Here is a 21,847-nt window from a genome sequence, read left to right on the forward strand (position 1 = left end):
GTTTAATTGCTCTTGAGTATTGTGATTTACGAATTACAATTTTTTTTATGTTAAAAAGCCGTTGTATACAAAAAAATATTCAAATTGAAAACAAAAATCTAAATAACAAAAAAATGTTTGCAAACCACTTTGCGTGTGCGGTTTGTATAAAAAAAATCTTACTTAAATGAAAAATGAAAAGCGTTCACGAATCGAAAATATAAAAGACAAATATTATTTGTACTTCATAATAATAGCATATAATTTCATTTTACTAATATTGTGGCACATTCACCTTAATAGTTTAACCACTTTTGCCACTTCTGCCGTTCGTCTTGCTGACTTATGCCTCAACGGACACGCTTCTTCGTCATACACTTCACTTCACTTTACTACCAACAAACACTTTGCATTGCTTTTCATTATCTTTTCCATCCGTTGTTGTCGTTCACTTTTTCTTTGCGCACTTTTCTTTTGGTTGTTTTTTTTTTCTACACACAACCGACTTGTTGTTGTTCTTGTATTTTTATGTGGTTATATTTATTTTTTAATTTATTGACTTGTTTGCTTATTTGATATTTCTTGCACCACGTCTTAGCCCCCTACAACTCAAACAAATAGGCGCACATATGTACATATACACACACACACACACAAGTTTGCCACACGGCAATTCCGGGCTATGTTGTGAGGTGCAACGGTGCTATGTGGTGCTTCCACTTTTCGTTGTAGCAGCCGGAATACCTCGCATTCACATTCACATACGCTTCCACTACGCTCATAATAATATATACGTTCTTCGACGGCGATGATTGCGATATTTGTTATGGTAGTAGTGGTGTGGCATTGGTGATGGTGATAGCGATGGTGGCGGTATTTGTTATTGAACAACAACGCCAACGGTGTTTCACAAGAGTTTTTATTCAGAGTGTGTGAACTCAACTAAATGCGATACGAAACTGAGGCGTAAGCGAAAAGCGCACAACGTGTAGTCAGTCATTCGAAGTCATTCGTTGCTTTACCCTGGCCGGTCTGGCCTGGCTTAACCACCAGCGCCCGGCAGCATGGTTGAACACATGCACATAACATGACTGCTGCGAGGTGACAGTAAGTGACGCGTGGAGCAACGCAGTCGCAATGCGAACTAAAAAATCAAACCAATAATATTATTGTCGTAGCAGCACAGCAAAGACAGTGTAAACACAAGTGGCAGCATTGGCCACTGTATGGCTTATGGAGGAATACATAGTTGCGTTTATGAGCGCTGCAAAGCGAGCAGAAATTGTTCGACTAAGACGTCGACAACGATGACGGTGGAGTAAGCTAATAACAACAGTAGCTGCTATGAACGTGCGCGATGCAGTGTTGCCAAAAGCAAAGTTTTCGTTTTGCTGGCGCTCTTGTCGGTGTTGCCGACGTTATAGTAATGCGGGCGACACCAATATCAACGCCAGTTAACGTCGGCGATTATACAGTGCGGAAAATGGAAAATATAGTGGAGAAAACTAATTTGGACGATTGGTGCACGCAATGTGACTTTAAAGATGTGGATTCTTACTCCACTGTACCAATCAATGTCCGTTCTTTGGAAGATTTATGTTGTGAGATGTGGTAGAATGACCCCTGAGGTTTTCGAGAGAAAAGTTCTTCAGAAGTTTTATGTTGTGAGAGTGGCAGAATGACCGCTGAGGTTTTCGAGAGAAAAGTTCTCCGAAATATTTATGTATGTTGTGAGAGTGGCGGAATGACCCCTGAGAATATCGAGAGAAAAGTTCTTCGGAAGATTTATGTTATGTGAGTGGCAAAAAGCGCCCCAGCTCATAAAGTATAACTATCGGCACCCATATTTGAAAGCAGATGAAGTAGTAGACCTCCACTGAGTTGGGAGGGACAGGTTGAGGAAGCTTTGAACTCTATTAGTGCTCCCAATTAGCGTTAGCTATCGCGAAGCATGAACTGACACTTCATTACCACTTCCCGTAGCTGCGGGTAATGTGTTCTTATTTATCACAACAATTTACTATTATGAAACACTGTGTTCAGTCGCAGTCACTGTTAACGTCTATGTAAGCGATTACGACGCAGTTGCGCTCAGCGCAGCCGCATTACCCGCGCTCGCAACATAACATAAAACCGCAAATGAAATGCAAATAAAAACCACTCAATACAACAAAAGTAATAAAAACATGATGCACCCACCCAACAACAAATGTACATATGTATATGAAACCGCAAAACTTTGGATTGCAAATAACAGCAAATATTCGAGAAAAGCTGAGACAATTGTAGCAAACATGCTTTTATGTATATAGAGATGTATGAGTATCTCCGACGAGTTGAAACCGCAAGTTCGTCATAAAAACACTAGTTAGTAACAAGTGCTTTGTGAATGAGACTAAACCAGTTCAAAAAGACAAATTTCTAATTACCATAATTCTAAGGCTTTATGAGATTTCGAAGTGCTCAAAAGCTTAGTAGGTCGGAACCCAGTTTACTTTAGTGTTGCTAAGAGGCAGCCTTACATTACTATCTGTAATGTCTCTTTTTAAGAATGGCAACCAAACAGAAGGCTTGCAATTTTTATTAGGAATTTCAATTGAATTTCGGTTCACAATAAGCCCATAGTCCTTTATATATTTTACTACTGCCTTAAACTGCAAATCGTAAAACTTTCGAAACACTTATTTGAACCTGAACAGAACTAGGCAACTTAATTTTTTCCTAACCCAAGGTCTTTTGATATGTAGGACTCAAAGAAACATACAAAAATATAAGGGAGTGAATGATCATGGCAAAATATAGGGGTTTGTATTTAGAATTGCCAACACCGCGGCCTGATCCCAGGATCTTTCAGATTTGAGATAGGACAGATATGGCTTTACTAAAATCTGAGGGTTTTTAACAGCGTATATATGATAAGAACTGAACTGGGGAAACGAAAATCAAGTTCTGCAGGTCATTTATCGTGCCGTTCCTGCTACAGATTGCAGAATCATAGCTTCAGTTTTCTATAGATATTTCTTCGCGAGATTTACGGCTTTCAGCGAAAGACTACGATGTTTTTTAGACCTCAACACAATACAGCGAATGAGAACACAACGGCTATGCTTCTAAGGCCATTTTATGCTGGCGAGAGGATATTATTTGTCCCAGAAGCTATCTTGCCGGCACCCATTAGGGTAGCTGAAGAAGTTGGAGGTCGTCACTTCGTTAAAATTACCAAGTAAAAAGTAATTCAGGTTTCCTTAATGTTTTCGGTTAGACGGTTAAGCGTAAAATATGTAAGTAAGTACAACTGACCTTTGAGTAGAAAACTACGTAAACTTTTAAGAATTTCTTGCATGGATTTGTTTGCCGATCGAACGGGGAAACACAACTTGCTACCAGGACTTATGTTATGTACTAATTATTTCCGCTGAACAAACCCTAACAGATTTCTGTTTGCAGTGTCATCTTCTAGTGACATCTCCACATTATGATAATATAAAGATGCCCGGATAGGTACTCTTGGTTTCTTGCACTTTTCATTCTTGTAGTGATAAGAAGATTCCCAGAATATTTTTGGGAACTTTATCGATGTGGATGGTTCTTTGCTGGATATTGATGCAGTACGTACGGAAAAAAGCACCATTGAGATAATAGCCAGACCATCAAGGGAACGGTTTTATGTGACCACTTTGGGCAGTTGAAGGGAGCAATTGTGTTGGAGAACAGGGCACATAAACCTTCCTTCCGGATGATGACACACACTAACGCTCAAGGGAACGATTTGATATGACCACCACGGGTAATTAAGGTGGGCTATTGGTATTCGGTTGTTGTTGTTGTTGTAGCGACAAGGACACCCCTCGAAGGCCTTGGGACCCACCTTCTCGGGGACGAATTGGTATGACCACACGCGACCTTCTAGGCCATACCGCCATGAGGAGTTCGGGGTCGCCAGGGCCTCGCCTGTTTCAGGATTCGCCATGGATAGGTGATGTTGACAATTGGGTTGGGAGAAGCTATGTATTGCGCTGGCAACCTGAAAGGGCCTTGAATCCGGTATTTTAGTCGCGTCTTACGACAGGCATACCTACCGTGGGTATATTCTAACCCCCTTACCCGCTGGGGGGCTACCACTCGGTACTAGCTACTTAAACAGAGCAACATTAATACGGTCTTCGAACACATAAACCTTCCTTCCGGATGATGACACGCTCTAATGCATATTCATGCATTCACGTAATTTTTTTTTTTTTTTTTTTTGATTTGATATTCAAACTAGTTACGTGGTGCCTTTAAACTGGTTGCTTGGTCTGTTGGGAATTGAGTGGTATGCAGTATTTAAACGCACACACACACGCGCAGATATCTTCACAAAACCTCAGAAATTAAACGATAGAAGGAGTAACGAAGTGCCTAGTTGGAATAAAACCAATGAGTGGTGAGTATGTGTGCCACTGTTTTTGTTTTACACTTTCGTGCCGTAACACATCATTCGTAGCCTGAATGACTGTGGCAAACTAGAGCAACGCTTTCACGCAAATAAAACCAACATGAAAAGCCAGCAAAACCAATAGCAACAGCGATCCCGTGCCTGTCATAGAGCGGCTTAAAGCAATTCCATTTTTACGATTGTCATAAGCGAATACGAAATGTGTTGCAGCGGTAGAGGGCTTTGTCAAGGCGAGCGAAAAATGCTATAAATCGCCTGCAGGAAAAAAGTAGCCAACTGTGATACAACTATTTGTACTTTCTTATGAACATTTATTAATTATTATTTATATTTTTTGAGCTAGTCTTACACAGTGTGTTACTAGCACTGCTGCTCATGCATAAATTAAGTGAACTGAATTCAAACGAAAGAAAAATTAAATAAAAAAGTGAAGAGTTAAAGAGGCAAGCCGCAACAAAGACATTTGTGCTATGCGACCCAACTACCCACAAATATCGTCAAACAATCGACCAAGCACCAAGCAGCTTCACGGCTACATCGGTCATTTGACCGCAAGCTAATGCAGGTTTCACAAAGACACAAAAATACTCTACATTGGCAGCGGTCATGTGGCATGTGCAAGCTTTGTACTATAAATATTTTTAGCAATCAAAATGCTTGTAATATAAACGTAACTAGTCGTGTGGCATTTACAATTTGTTGCATGCCTCTTGGTGTACTATGTACGTACAAAGCGCAAAGAAACACGTATACAAGTAGTAGGCGCTTCTTTTTTTTTTGTGTGTTTATCTGACTACTCCCTTGCTAACTAACTGGTTGAATGTTTCATGGGCGTTTTACTAGCTACCAAATGCCCTCAAGGGTTTGATTGTTGCAAATTGAGTCATTTTTTCTTGTGTGTGGCCCATTGTGGCATTGTTATGTTAGATGGTGGCAATAGGATGATATTTATATTTCGTTACATCTTGTTTGCATTTTTTACTTGTACTTACGATTTAGAACAAGTTATGGTGGGAGACAAGTGAAAAACGTAATTGGTTGTAAAAATTATAACGTAAGGTAAAGAAGTGATATTTTGTGAACTGCAGAATAAATGAATAGCATGTATTTTAGAAAAAAAACGAACTTTTTACATTTGACCGGATCATATTGCTTTTTACATTTTTCTTTTTTGTTATTGATATAAGAGAAGATTGCAAATTCACCACTTTATGCTTTGCAATTTGCCTCCAACTTTTGAATTTTTGCTGCTTTTCATTTTATGCACACTTTAGTGCATATAAACTGTAAGCTTTTATTCCCAACTTGTGTGGAATATTTTTCGGCGCGTTCAACAGAACTTGATATCTGCCATTGGATTTCCCTGCAAAAATCGTTGGATAATGTGGTCCACTTGTGTCATACTGGAGTACTTGCCATTATACTCCACTGTAATGCAGCAATGGACCAACTCATGTTTCTACACGAACATTTTGTAAACCGATCATTGCTCGTTTTTAACGATTGTAATCACTAACACGATGTTTATTGGACTGTGGGTATTCCATGGATTGCTCTGATGCAATTCGGAGCTGGGGGTCAATTCCGTGACTGTGAAAAACTGAAAAATGTACACTCATTGAAAACTCATTTGCACACACAATTTACACTTTAAATTTTCATGCGATTCTGTAAACTATTGTTTTGCTTTACAAATCAGAATTTCAAAGTTTACACAATTCCTTGTGTACACTTTAAAACTCACAGTTAGCGAATAGGGCCCTTGGAGTATATGGTTCAGTCCTAGGACATCGCAATGTTAATTGGACCATATTTTTTGTATGAATTGTGGTTAATTTTGGAGGACTCGCTTGATCCATAGTGAGTACTCCATACATGCATACATGGAGTACTCGCGATTTTTGCAGGGTTATAGCACTGCATTATTAGCAATGCTTCCGCTTATCACCGTGGTTGTTTTACCTAAAATTTAAAATCGTTGGAATTCATGTACTAAAGTCATAAATATAACTCTAAGACTTGATCCAATAGTTCAATTAGCGGCGTGGTCAATAATATTCCAATAATAGCTTTTTAATTTCTTTTAAATATCAAAGAAGGCACTTTTCACCTGAAGAAGTTTGTTTAGTAATTTTATTCTCTTTACGCTATTTTCATTCGATTTCCAATTATCTGCGAAGCTAAACTAAATTCTTAAAAATTTAAGAGACCGACTCAGCTCAACCGAAGGTTACTCGCTCCTAATATATTTATCGAAAACTTTATTTGTTGTTATAAAGCGGAGAGTACCCAATTGCTTAATGTGTGAAAATAGTTTTAAAGCAATTATTAATTTTAATTAAATATAATTTGAAGGAAAAAATGCAACAAATCTGTAAGAGTTACAAATTTGGCGGCTTAGAAAGTATTGCTCCCTGTACAAGGTTTAACATTTCATTCTAACACTTCAACTCTGCACCCTTAGTCCTTCCAAAATTTGTTTACCCTTGAAGTTGAAATGTCGATTAAATCTTTAAGCTGCAGTCATTGGTGCATTATCGGTATCCGTATCGGTAACCTTATAACAGCTGATTCGACTAACCTTATGGGAATCAATGCAATCGATTATTTGTGCCGCTAAGGTCGTAACCGCATCGTAGCCAACCAATTGGTTTTTGGTTTTCCGCCGTAACGATAAACAGCTGATTACGTTAGGGATACGAGTACAGCGATACGACAAACGGCACCAATGGCTCCGCTTTTAACAGCATGTTGCATCGATACGTAGCAACCAGTGTTCCCAGGTTAGCATTTCGAGGCTAGATTTAGCTTTTTTTTTTGCCTTTAGCCTTGAAATTTTGTGTTTAGCTTCGTGACTTTTTTCTAGCCTTTTTTACTCCGAATATATTTTTAAAAATTTCTAAAATAAAATAATTTCAATAGTTCCTGTGAACACCTAATACCTAATAATATGAGTTCTCTACAAAAGATTAATTCTTTTTCTGCTGAAAATTTGTTGAAAATTTCAAAGCCAGAAGTATTTTCTTACTTTGAAAAAGAGAAGTATAGTTATTCTAAAAGTCAAATAGCATTAATAGAGCTGCAGTGGCGAAAACTTATAACTATACAATGGAAAAATGTACACTCCACCATGGAATTTTGGGGGAAGTCCGAGAACATAAAAATGCATTAAACGAACCTCCTTTTTTAGAACTTGTCGAATTCATATTTAGTTTTTTAGTATTACCACTCAGTAACGCGGAGGTTGAAAGAGTTTTTAGTGGCATGAAAATTCTGAAAACTAAATTAAGGAACAAACTAAAAATTAAAATGCTTAATGCGCTGTTTAATATTAGATGCTCGTTAAAACGCTTATCTAAATGTTGTAATGACTTTGAAATTACCTATGATCTCATATCTATGGTAAATAGCCAAACTTTATACCCAGACATAAGCTCTTCTGATTCTTCAGACGGGGAATATTTTATGTAAATAACTAGCAGACCCGGCAGACGTTGTTCTGCCCTAAATTTGGCTTATCTGCATATAATTTAATAAGCTTTCTCCGTCTAACTCTGCCCTACCCCTCTACACTTTTTCCTAATCTTTTTATTCACTCCTCCCTCCGTCTTTTTCGCTTCATCTCCATCTTCGTCTCATTCTATCTCTTTCTCAGTCTCCTTCTCTCTTATTTCTTCTCTCCAGTTTTCCTCCTTCTTCTTCATCTCTTATTGCCAGTCCCAGAGGGTGGTATGTATTTTGTTCCAGTCCCATTCCGAGTCTCAGTCCCAGTCCCACTCCGAGTCTCAGTCTCAGTCCCAGTCCTAGTCCTAATTCCAGTCCCAGTCCGTCTCTGGCATACTTCACGGAAAAAAGTATCCTAAATACTAATATAGACAAATTTATATACGAATAGGACGTATGTAAATAGGTATGTGGGCATTATTAATTCTTGTCTTTATTTCGGCTTCGCATGCTTATTTATCAGTTTTGCCAGGCTGATGCGACTAAATCGAATATCACAATGCACTTTAGAGCTCTCAGCAACAGCTTTCATTTGATATCCATATTATATAAACACATTCTAGGGGTACCCGGGTCCACGTTTTGATCTCAAGACCCTAGACACGTAGCGAAAAAAAGGTAGATGTTGGCCGATTATCAGACCTACCCAATATGCTCACAAAATTTCATGAGAATCGGTTCAGCCGTTTCGGAGGATTTCAGCCTCTAAAACCGTGACAGAAGAATTTTATATATTGGATTAGTTTGTAATATTTTTTTTTATGTATATACATATATGCAATCATTTAAAGTAATTCCATGTGCTAGTCAGAGAAAATGTGCCTGATATGTTTTGAAACAGGAAGTTATGCTTAAGTTATGTTTATAAGTTTTTTTATAAAAAAAATGTAATGAATTAACCAAAAAATTGCTAGCCTTTTTTTAGCTTCTTTTTTTTCTAAATTTAGCCTTTTCTAGCCTTTTTTTTTTGCCAATCTAGCTTCTTTTTTTTGCACCACCTGGCAACACTGGTAGCAACTTCCAAGTGCCTTTGGAAAAAAATTTGAAAAAGTGCTGGAAGGAGAAATGATGGAGTTTTGAAGTGTTCGTATGAAATGTTACTTATTTTCTTTGAACTAATGTTCCTAGGTTAGGTTAGGTTGGGTGGTAGCTTCCCTGATGAGAGGAAGCTCACTTGGACAACATGACGGTCCGTTGTGATACCACATATAATAAACTAAACTAACGGTGACGTAGATATAACTACTTAGAGAATCGTTGGGTAGCAACGATAAAGTTCCGAATGATCCCGATCTCAACCTTGGATAGCTCCTCGGGAGATCCAAGTGAGTCACGACCAAAATACTTTCGCCTAGTTCTGGCAAAAGCTGGGCAGTCAAGCATAAAGTGATTTGGTGATTCCACCTCATCATCCTCCATACAGCTGCAGCAGGATGGAGTTTCCAATATATTGAGACGTACCGCATGGATACCCATGGGACAGTGCTGTTCCTAACGAAACAAAGATTAAGCTCTTGGTGGCTCTGCACACACGGCCGCAATACAACTTGTGACAAGCTTTCTATAAATGCAAATTAAAAGTAAACTAGATGATGTGGACTATGTGTTATGACACCTTCCGGAAAAATACCATTAATGCAAAATTACTGTAGTACAGTCTTATTATTGTATACAAACAGCCCGGGCAGATTGTCAAAATCTAGATTCCCCTGCAAAATTTTAAGATAATTTTCAAACTTTGCGGTTAACCCAATGTAAAATAGCCAGGAATGTACATCACATTGTCCATTAGCAAGCGGAAACATAATCTGCATACGCCTAAGCACTCGGTTGACGATAGTAAGAAATTGGATCGGCTACATGCTACAAGTAGGAAGATTATCTCGCAATGCGGTCTTTTGTGAGGCCACGAAATCGGTATTACCATTCTATAAATATGATTTTTTACTTTCCGTAAACAGTTTTTCCTATATGTTAAATCGGTGGAAAAGTAACTTCTGAACCAGATTAAAATCAAATCGCTCAGTATGCCTATTATGAACAACTTATGTACATACATTTACATAGTAGAAAGGGAAGACGGTATATAAGATAGATACGTTTCCCAAGGCAGCGGGATCTATGTACCGGAGCGACTCGGACTGTTATTTCAGTGTAACCCCATTTCATTTGTTGCGCTCCCCACCTGCCAGTAGATACTTGCAGCCGGACTGCTTCACCCCTGTTGAAACTGCAAGTTTCCTTGGACTCCCATTAGAGGATATTGATGAAAATTTGTGAGTAAGCGCACCTATTTGATAGGGCGAAACACTGCTACAACATCAACAAGACGGTAGTAGATAATCAGAGAGATTTAAGGACTAATATTTCGGTACGAAAGGAAGCAGATACAAACTTTGTTGGTGCCAAAAAAATGCGAGACCGTCGTGTAGACATGGTATTTATGTAGTTATTACGCAGTGAATTATGCATTTCAGGGAGGAAAGATGACCGCGATAAATTTCATCAAAATATAGAAAATTTAAATGCACTTACCTTGGAATTGGGTTCTCCATCAAAGAATCAAAAATCAAAAAAAGTTTAACATATAGACTCTACGTCTGTTGCACATATTTCTTGCTACTTCACTAACCATCAACTAACGCTTAATACTTTCTGTCACACATTTCCAACTCACCTTTTTTTTAATGAGCACGCCAAATTTACACTCAAATTCAGATTTTGTTTAACCAACGCTAATACTTACAAATTAGCTCTCTTTATTTACTTTCACTCCTTTGCTTTATCATATTATCTCAATTCTCAACACCGCTCTATCAACTAAGGGTTGATTTAAGCGCGCTGTAGCATTCGCTGCCAACGTCACTGCTGTTGCTTATACAAATACGCTCTCTAAAGAGTAAATCTTATTAACATAACAGAATCTCTATCATGCGATAAAATTGTATATGTTCACTACAACAACATGTCGATGCTGTTGTTGCATGCAAGCATGTTGCAGCAACACCTCTACTGTTGTAGTTGCATGCAATAACAGTGGCAGCTTGTTGTGGCAACATGTGCGCTGTGTTAGTAACGTTTGAGCGCTTTACATGTAGAAAAAACTCGAAGTTTCTTCTTGCAACCAATTCTTTTTAATGCAGTTGCATCTGTGAATGTTGGAAAATGCTTGCTTGTACATATGTATATATTTGTTAAGGCGCTATAGCGCTAGTCAAGCTGATATCTTAATTGGATAAGGTTTTTTTTGTATGGCTATTTGTTATTTTTAAAACTTATTTTAAGGCTATATATAATAATAATGTAATAGCTTTTTATTCTTATGTTTTAAAATTTTGATTTAAATGTACTAAATTTTGGCGCGTAAAAATTATATTGTTTTTACAAAATAAATATTTAAAAAAAATTTAAGAAATGCTTGTAACTATGCTTTATGTGTGGACTTCATTTGGAGAAAATTTCTACATAATTAATTCCAGTCATAATTTGGAAAACTTTCTTAACATTTTACACAGCTGATCAATAATGTCAAGTATACGACATCTAGAGCAATGAGAATGTGCTTATCCATTGAATCATTTATTTGGTTTTCATTTTATCGTGAATTTTTTGTTAGGATGGCACAAAGGTATTCTGGAGTTCATCTCATCGCAGTGACTAAAAACTTTGAGCACAAGTTTCGCAAACACTTGTTCTAGGGTATACGCGCTAAGCGTTAAATTTAAGATGTTGTGGCTAAAGTGCATAGGTGCCTTACAATATATAGTAATATAGTTTTGGGAATAATCACGAACAAAACGCTGATCGCCATTCTAGACTTGCCGCCTTTGGATTTGGCTGGCTACCAGACGGCTAAAGCCCTCCCCTCTATAGGTTATGAAGCCCTACTGGCACTTGTACCCTCCAGCATTGTGACTCAATGACATGACATGACTGAAATTTAATCGAATACCATGATTCCTATTAGCGAAGACTGGCAGGCTTTCACGGTGGGGATACATCGTTGGAGAATGCACAAAAGAACTCAAAATTTTATACTTCAAAAATTGTTAGTGTAAACACATTTGATTCTGAAACTAGCCCAAAAACTGTAAACTAGTTTAAAACTTGCAGGGTAATCACTTAAGTCGTTTTTTGTTATTGAGAGAGAAGGCTTCCCTGATTTAAAATTAAAACCATTTCAGTGTACTCATTTGCAATATAGTTTAAAATTTAAAACAAATTGATTTTGGTTATTCTTATATGCATGTCGTACAAAACTATAAAAAGATATTTCGAGATATTTCAGAAATATGCTGACGGACGAGACATGAGAACATTTTCTTACATATCACTAAACGGGCTGTAGGACAGGCTATCATTGCTTACATCTAAAGGGTAGCTTTCTTTCCATTTATGGTAGAGAAAAATTCAAGCACCAAAACATAACACAGACAAATATATGCCACGGGATGTGTCCGTGTTCAACCCTTAAAATTTTCTCTTCCTATACCGGCCCAGTCCCATATATAACTTCTACAGCTGGGCTTCATTCCAAAAATATGGTATAGATATAAAGGTGGGAAAGCCCGAGCAGCAGCTTCCGCCTTTAGACCTTTTCTTCTTCTTATAAGGTTTTCAAAAAAATTTCAGATAGAAATCTTCCTCTTTGCACGAATGATTTTGCCGATTATACTGCTATGTAAGCCGTACAGGCAATTTTAAAATTAAAAATTAAATCTAACACTTCAACAATCGTCGGAGTTCTCGTTCAAATCCCACTCCCGGGTGATAAGTCTTTGAAGAGATGTGCAGGGTATAGTCGAAACAGCTGTTGCCTTGTCCGTCCTGATATCACGTTGTTTGAATTTGTCCCAAATTATTCATTAAATAATTTGGTATTTGCCGTAAAAGTCTATCAAACCAATTCGAAAATGTGTATTTAACACTTTTTTTTTTATTTCTTAGCATTTTTATGTCAAAAATGAATTTATTACAAGCCATATGCACCCAACAAGGAAGGCTAGGAATTCGATTGTCTTGTCATATCAACACGTGATCATTATCAACTTTGCATAGTCATAGATATCACAAACATATACATACCTACATATGTATGTACATTAGGGTGGCCCTTCGTTGTATGGAGGGAAAAAAAGTGTTTGAATTCTTGATCTCACCCCTTAAAAATATGTGAATAGCTCAAAAACGAATATATACAAAGTTTTAGGACAATCAAAAAAGATCTAGAGATGGCGCAAAGGGCTTGAAATCCTGAAAAATGACGAATTTTTACAAGTTCGCGTTTCAGGCTTCCATATTTCTAAACCCTACAAAAAATTACTGCTTTTCCACAACGTAATATAATCTGTATTTTCTTACTTTTTTAAAATAGCCACAATCTTCAAAATCGGTCGATAAATAACAAAGTTACAGGGCAAAATATATATTGCTTTCGAAAAACAAGTATGAAAAGTAAATTAAGTCTGTGCAAATGTGTTTATCAGTGAATCGTGGAATTCGGGTAAAAAACGCTCAAATAAACTTTTTTATATACAAATACATATATCCATTGAAGCCAAACTTGAAGTTTATTTATTTAAAAAAATATACACATATATTTTTTTTATAAATTTTCTTTCAAAATGCGTGATGCCACAACAAATTTAAGCCTGCACTGCAACTTGTTCTTGCAACAAGCATGTCGAAAGAAATTTAAAAAAAGTATAAAGAAATGAAAATATATATTTTAATTAATTGCAAACAACTACAAAAAATTTCTTTGACGTTTTCTTATTAAAACTACACTGCTCTTGAATGAACAAATTTTGAATAGTAGGTTTTTTTTTAAATATATAAATTACTGCACTTTGCATTGGGATGGAAAACCACTTCCAGAAATAACAGGTCGTGAAAAGGTGAAACGGCTTCCAGTTGTTGTTACTTACAGGAATGATGAACAGCTAATGGGAGTTCCAAAATTATATGCTGCAACAGGCTCGGAAATAGCTGATACGTTGTATGAACTGTTATTTGAATGGGATCTGAAGGATGATATTGTGGACTGTTGTTTTGATACGACATCGGTTAACACAGGCGTTATAAAAGGAGCTGCAAAAAAAACTTGAGGGAAATTTTTTTTATCTACCTTGCCGTCATCATATTTATGAAGTTCTGCTGAGAGTTATTTTCAGCAAATACTAGTAAGGACGTTCAGTTATTTCGGCGATTTCAAGAAAATTCCAAAAACATCGACAAAAATAGTTTTAGAGATTTGCTACAAAATAACGAAGTGAAATTACTTTTAAGCGATAGCAAGGATACTATTTTAAAAAACCTTCTAAGGAATAGTTGAAAATAGTAAGAGATGACTATAGGGAATTATTGGAATTAACGTCTATATGTCTAGGAGTAAGTGATGGCATAAAGTTTCGTGTACCAGGGCCTACTCATCATGCTCGGTGGATGTCCAAGGCATTGTATTGTTTAAAAATCTATTTATTTCGTGAACAGTTTAAACTAACGGAGTACGAAGAGAATTCGATAGCAATTATATGCGCGTTTCTTATACAATTCTATGTTAAGCCTTGGTTTAACTGCACCAATCCTCATAGAGTACCTCTTCAAGACTTATCTTTTATTAAAGAAATTTATAAAAAAAGGAATGCTAATAAAAAAATATCTGACATTGCAATAAAAAGTTTTGTAACCACCTATGGCACCTGTCTGAAGAATGTATTGCATTGGCATTGTTCGATGATGACGTCTCTTGTACCATGAAGAAAAAGATTGTGGAAAAATCAAAAGCATAGACAACAGCGACAAAGAAACGGATAATTTAAAGATGTTACACTTAAGGCCCAGTGAAATCAATAAATTCATAGAAACAGAACTACACGATTTTGTAACAGGAAATACAATTGATTTTTTTGGTTGGTTTGGGATATCATCTCAATTTCTGGAGGTAGATCCACTATACTGGGGGATACAGGAACCTATAAAAAAGCTAAGGATACTGTTATAAATATAAAAGTAGTTAACGACAGAGCAGAACGGGGAGTAAAGCTTATGGAAGAATATAATAGAATACTTACAAATGACGAACAAGAAAAACAATATTTTTTACAAGTTGTAACTGATTGCAAAAAACAGTTTGAATCACATACTAAATCATCACTAATTACATCCTTGAAAATAATATCATATTATAAAACAAATGAAGTAGAGTTGACCAAATTTAAGAAATTGTAAAAATTCGTAATTTTTCAGGACTTCAGGCCTCTAACCCTTTTTCGATTGACCTAAAACTTTGTATATTCTAGTTTTTGGGCTATTCGCATATTTCTAGGGGGTGAGATCCAGAATCGGAACGCATTTTTGAAAATAAGGGCCACCCTAATGTACATATATGCACATGTATTTTCATGTGGCACATGCTTAAGTATTTGGTTGATCTGCATGTAACCGCAACTTGGAGCAAATGAACTGTGAAATATCTCTTGCTATTAAAAAGCAATAAATTAACGCCTTTTAACGATAAAATTCAACTTGAAACAATTTAGCCACATGTCGAAAAAATATGAAAATATAAAAAAAAAAAAAAAATACAAAAAAAAAACCAACCAACTATGTAGTATTTAAAAAATAAAAACAATAAAAAATGCAATAACAAATTTTCGAAAAAAAAAAATTCCGAAACAATGCTTAACTTATCGAACTCATCGCGCAGCGTACACAAACGATTGTATAGCGATTGGATTTGTAGCGCCAGCGCGATCGCTCATTTATCACTTGATGATGTTGGCTATTTCTAGGCGCTGCAGTCAACAGACAGATGCATTAATTTTTAACACTTACGATATGGCAGGCAGCAATGTTGCCTTAATGGTGTGAACATGCATGAAAACAAAAAAACAAGAAAAAACGCTAAAAGCATGCCGTACAATTTAGAATGCAACAAATTGCAATAGCAGGCAAGACCCTGGAAGAAGAAGAAGCAGCAGGTAAATGATCAACAACTGTTGATGAAATGATGCAAAGAGCTTGCACTTTGTTTTTAACAAGCCTGCTTGACTCAACCTTGTTTGTTTTTTTTTTGATTACATATTTAGGGTTTTTTCCTCGCGTTCCTTTGTTACTGAGCGCCACCCGCGCTTATCTGCTTGCAACAGCGTACATGCAACATTTACAAATTACAAATTGCATGCAAATCTAGCAGAGATAGCGAAATCTTTTATATCTGCTTGTTATTGTTTGCGATAAAAGCAAAAGTTAAACAACGTGAGGTATTTTTCTTCTTTTTGTTTTTGGTGAATTTTTTATTGTTACATTTGCGTACAAGGACGCAGGACACACATTGCGTGGTGCGTAAATTGCGAACTGAAGATGCAGTGAATTTTATTTTTCATAAATGATTATAAATACATTTATGGGTCTGCGTACCTACATATATATATACTTTTACATGTACATAAAAATGTTGTAGTAATCAGAGATGTTAATCCCGAAGTTTTGGAAGCAAAACCCATACAAATATGTTGGCAGGAATATAGAAATACTAGCAGACACGGCAGATGTTGTTCTGCCTTCACTGTGGTCTATATGCATAACTCTTTAAAAGGTTTTAAATCTTACTTTACCTTCCCCTCTCTCCCCCTTTCCCTTATACCTTTCTGCACTCCTCCCTCTGCATTTATCTTTTTCTACGTCTTTTTCTCGCTCTTAGTTTTTTCCCTCACTTTGTTTTCAGCTCCATTTATTCCTCTATATCTTCGTCTAATTCTAGCTCCTTTTCAGTTGTTTTTTTTTCTCCTCTCTTTAGTTCTTCTTATTCTTGTTCTTGTTGTTGTTGTAGCGGTAACGACACTCCCCGGTGAGTGTTATCGATGTTGATGGTACTTTGCCGAATGCAGATTCGATACGTTCTGATAACAAGCACCGTGAAGGTACTAGCCCGACCATCTCGGGAACGATTTAGTATGACTGCATGAAACCTTCTGGGCTGAAAACCTCTGGAGGCTCACTAGAACTCCCTTTGCTCACTTAGTTAACGCATCTACAAGGAAAGAATGGAAAGCTATCGAATTCTACAAAGAAATTGTGCATCCGGTGGACAATTAAATTTTTTTGGACAACGCCTCCTCGGAAGCTCTGGCCTTTTCACTAATAGAAAATGATATTATTACTGCTACCAAATCTACTTTGAAAATAGAACGAAAGTTTTATGTTTCCAAGTTTTACAACTTCCCTACAACAGCAGAAACAACCGTAAGTGCGAGCTGCAGGAAGAAACAGGTGAGCACGTTCTGTGTTCGTCTCATACGCTCGCCAGGTCAAGGCTCCAGCTGTTCAGGTTGGCAGGGTTGCCAGGTACCGAGGCAGCAATTGGGCCGGGTCCTGGAAAATGTCTGGTATTTGCCAAGAGGACGGAGTTATTCTGTCGCGGCACCTGATTGGGGATTTTACGTTTGCTCGTCAAACAAGTTCTGGTAGCGCTATGGACTTATTCAGTTTATGTGAGCTCTTATTGATCGGCCACTTCAACTTAACTCAACCTCCCCACAACAGAGAAGGAACCTGATGAAAAGTTAAGAAAGCAACCTTGGGAACTGATGAAGTTTCTTCGGGACTCTAATAAAAATTATTGTATCAGCAGTTGTTGTTAGTATTTTCTGTACATATGTACATATTCAGTGTATATTATTCGCATTTCTAGGAACACATGTACTAGGGCAGGTCGATTTAAAAATCGTTCAATGCTCTGTGAAATTCGTATTCTAGGGATCAAAATAAGAAACTTTGCCGAAGGAACCATACCTCTAAAACGAATTCTGATGTCCCCCCCTATAGGTCGAACTTTTGGGTAGGGGCAATTTCAATTCTACCTGCTGTGTCGACATGCAAATGCATCACAGTGATGCCTTGGGTTTAAAAGGAGGTTGTAAAAACGCTAATTTCTAATATTTTTTTTTTAATTTCTTTTCTATTACTAAGTTAAATTCATTTTTTCATTTACATATGTTCTGCCTAAATAAATTTCTAAAGAGAAAAATAAACTCCAAAAAGAAAAAACATAGGCATTTCAAATTGGGATTTTTCAAAATTTGCCCCTACGACCCAAAGGGGGGACATCAGACATCGGACATCGTTTCCTTCGGCAAAGTTTCTTATTTTGATCCCTAGAATATGATTTTTACAGAGCAATGGGCGCTTTTTTTGCGCCCCCACAAATCGACCCGGCCTAATATGTATATATGTATATATGAAAATATTTATAAATATACCTTATGTAAAAACAGCCGTTCCATGGCAGCTGTTGTCCATTTCGATCTGTTAGTTGGCCGCGCATTTGGTCATGAGCTGCCCGCTCTTTGTCTCCTCACCATTGGTTCTGACAAAAATTGCGCAGCGGGTGGCATTTTAAATAACAAAGCATTCGATGTGTTGCTGATATACCACAAATGCTGATTATAGTAGGGACGCATGGCGCATGCCTACACACGCACACATGCATATATGTATGTGCATATTGAAAATATATAAAATAGCGTACTTAGTCAATAAGTCGCCTAGCCCTGGGCGTTAATAAAGTCTGATCAAAGTCTACTTAGTGCAAAGATATGTATTTGCGTTTTATAAAAATTTTTATTCAAAAAAAAAAAAATTGACAACTCTTTATCATAGTTTTAATCAGATTGCCGATCAGGTTGCAATAATTCGCCATTAATTTTTTTTAACCAGTATGTAAAATTACAATATTAGGCTTCTCCTGCTGCGTCTTCTTCACCTTCATTTTCCACATACTTTACTGTTGGCCTCATCAAACCTATAGCTGAAAAATTCATTTTAATAACCAGCGTAAAATACTATAATAAATAAAAGACAATTATGAATTGTTTAGCACTTAGCAAACGTAGCTCCGTCAACAATACAGTAGAGCTATTTTTAAAACCATGTGAGATGTGTGTATATTACTTTGCGCATGCGCAGCGACTGAAGCGTGCAATGAAATATTTGTACCCAAAAATTCTTAATAAAAAAATCTAAATATTTTTTATAAATAAATATGTAGATATATAAAAGTGGCAGCCACCGTGGTGTGATGGTAGCGTGCTCCGCTTACCACACCGTATGCCCTGGGTTCACACCCCGCGCAAAGCAACATCAAAATTTTAGAAATAAGGTTTTTAAATTAGAAAGCGGGGTCGCCCCTCGGCAGTATTTGGCAAGCGATCCGGGTGTATTTCTGCCATGAAAAGCTCTCAGTGAAAACTTATCTGCCTTGCAGATGCCTTTCGGAGTCGGCATAAAACATGTAGGTCCCGTCCGGCCAATTTGTAGGGAAAAGCAAGAGGAGTACGACGCAAATTGGAAGATGAGCTCGGCCTTAGATCTCTTCGGAGGTTATCGCGCCTTACATTTATTTTTTTTTTTTATTTTTTTATATAAAAGTTTAAGTAAAAGTATTTATATGTATTTGTATACTAGCTGACCATGGCTGTGTGATAATTCGCCGCAGAATACAGTAAACTGTTTGCTTTAATTTGTTATCACTAATATGTTTAGATTAAAGATTTATCGATACGAGGGTTGCTATTTAATTTTGAGCCTAATAATGAAAAGACAGTAATTAATTATCGAAAATAGCTTTATTGTTTTTCGAAGTATTCTCCAGGATAATCAGTACACTTTTGCGTGCGTTCAAACCAATTTTCGTAGCACTTTCCTCACTCCGATTGAGGTATTGAGGATTGAGCTTTTGTCAAATTATGCGGGATCCAACGCGAACAAATTTTTTTCACAGCTAAATGTTCATGCAATATCTTATTGATGCTCGTCATACTAATGCCCAGAGATGCCTCAATCTCACGATAAGTCGTGTGTCGATCTTGCAATATGAGTTCGTGCACAGCATTAATGTTTTTTTACACAACCACTGATTTTGGACGACCTTAACGACTTTCGCCCCTGAGCGAACGGCGGCCACGATGGAATTCGTTATACCAGTGTTTCACAGTGGCAAAGGATGGGACTTCATCACCAAAAGTAGAAGTAAGTTGTTCAAAGCACTCCTGTCTTGATAATCCACGTCGAAAGACGTAAAAAATCATCGCACGAAAATGTTCACGAGTTAATTCCATTTATTCGCTGAGATACAATTTTTAAGTTGCTGTTAACAACACAAGTTGTACTCAAATGTCAAAATTTTCTGAAGAAGGTTATGCTTAAAAACGTCAAACTTTCAATTGAAAACATCAGATGGCGCCGGCAAGCAATTAGTGTTGCCAAGGCTCAATATATAAATAGCAACCCTCGTATATGCGTGTTGAAGTTGAAGTAGTTTGCAGTTCTGAAAAATTAGGCGTTGCCACTCATCTGTCTGACTTTGGCACTATTTCAAGTAGATATAAATAGATATAGGTATAAATATTTTAAGCGAGCAGAAAGAGGAAAGACTTCGTTGATTGGGGAAAGGGGACGGAGGAGAAGAAATTGGGAAAATTGATTGAAAATCCGGTAGATGTACAGGCTATTTTATTTATATTATGAATTTAAAATAAAATGTCCATATTTAAGAAATAGCTGGTGCCACGCCCCTTTTTTGGAACATGCAAATTCGCTGACTCTAAAAACTAATTCATAGAGGCATCAAATATTTTACACAAATGCGCTTTTCATGTCGCTAATAAATGGGAAGGTAGGACGGTAGGTAAATGACGAAGAAATAGCTATGGAGAGGATGAGAGAAAAAGTCGCTGAAAGAGAGCGAAACAGCAGAAACCTTTTGAAATGGAAGAAAACAAGTGGGTATGCAGCATTTAGCATATGAGGATTATAGATAAAGTAGTATGTAAGGGACAGCGAGAGGCAAAAGTAGTGGAAAACTGGTATGGCAATTGGTAGGAAATTGAGTGGGTGTGGATAGGGAAGTCTTCGAAGTAAAAAGGATTAAGAAATGGGGGGGGGGGGGGGGGGGGAGTATTCAACAAAAAAAGATTGCCCTATAAAACCATCGTAGAGAAAAATAATGGCTTTGAGAAAAGTGTAGAGGCGATCTGTATTGCAGAAAGCGAGAAGAAGGTATAGAAGAAGGCCGAAAACAAGATAAAGAGAAAAAGCACGCGAGAGTAAAAGGAAATGGGAAAAGAATACGAATAGGGGGAAAACGAAGGATAAAACTGAATCGTTTTGTTTTGCTGATTTCCCCACCGAATGGGTAATTAATTGGAAGGGTTTTCCGTCATCCCTTGTCAAATTTTGTTTGGAGACAGACCGGTTCGGGGTTGCGACATTATTGGTGTCATTTTTCGTTCTAAAAAGAAATTTTTGTATACCTACAAATTAAATTTGACCAGGCATGACATTCCAATATACATCAAAGATATTTTGAAAAAATTAAAACCGACTGAGCGAAAGAGGAAAAAAGGAGATGAAATGCCATACCATTTAAGAACTGGACAGAGGTGGTGAACATGATAGGGATAGGGAGAGAAAGGGAAAGAGGAATGGGGAAAGGAAAAGAACAAGAAACACCATAGGAAGAATAAGTGCAAAAGGGAGAGGAAGATGAAGAAGGAGGAAAAGAAAAATGTTACGGGTGAGGGGAAAGAATGAGAAAATAAAAGGCAAACGAAAAAGAAACAGGAAAGGGTAAGAGAAAAAGCAAAGAAAGGGTCAGGAAAATTTAAAAAAGGAAAAGGGAAACGAAAAGAAAAAGGAAAAGAAAAGGTAAAAGAAAAAGAAACAGGGAAGGGTAAGAAGTAAATCAACCCAACGGGTTAAGGGTCAGAATATACCCGCGGTAGAGGTATGCCTGTCGTAAGAGGCGACTAAAATACCAGATTCAAGGGGCTGTGTAGCGCAACCCTTCAGGTTGCCAGCGCAATATATAGCTTCTCCAAACCCAATTGTCAACCTCACGTACGCGCGGCGAATCCTGTTTCACTA

The 21,847-nt window shown here is 37.1% G+C and overlaps 1 protein-coding gene across 2 annotated transcripts in view; it reads right to left on the reverse strand.

The window, feature by feature from the left end:
• ths (thisbe) overlaps positions 1-21,847 on the reverse strand; it is a 481,670-nt gene that overhangs the window by 425,261 nt on the left and 34,562 nt on the right. Inside the window, exon 1 of one of the 2 annotated variants that reach the window (XM_067771235.1) lies at positions 275-989. The exons of the other annotated variant lie outside the window; for it this stretch is intronic. The gene's annotated coding sequence lies outside the window, so the exon portion shown is untranslated. Of the gene's footprint in view, positions 1-274; positions 990-21,847 lie in introns of those variants that run through there. 2 annotated transcript variants of the gene reach the window in all.

This window comes from Eurosta solidaginis, chromosome 3, assembly GCF_040869045.1.
Source record: "Eurosta solidaginis isolate ZX-2024a chromosome 3, ASM4086904v1, whole genome shotgun sequence".
NCBI lineage: Eukaryota > Metazoa > Arthropoda > Insecta > Diptera > Tephritidae > Eurosta > Eurosta solidaginis.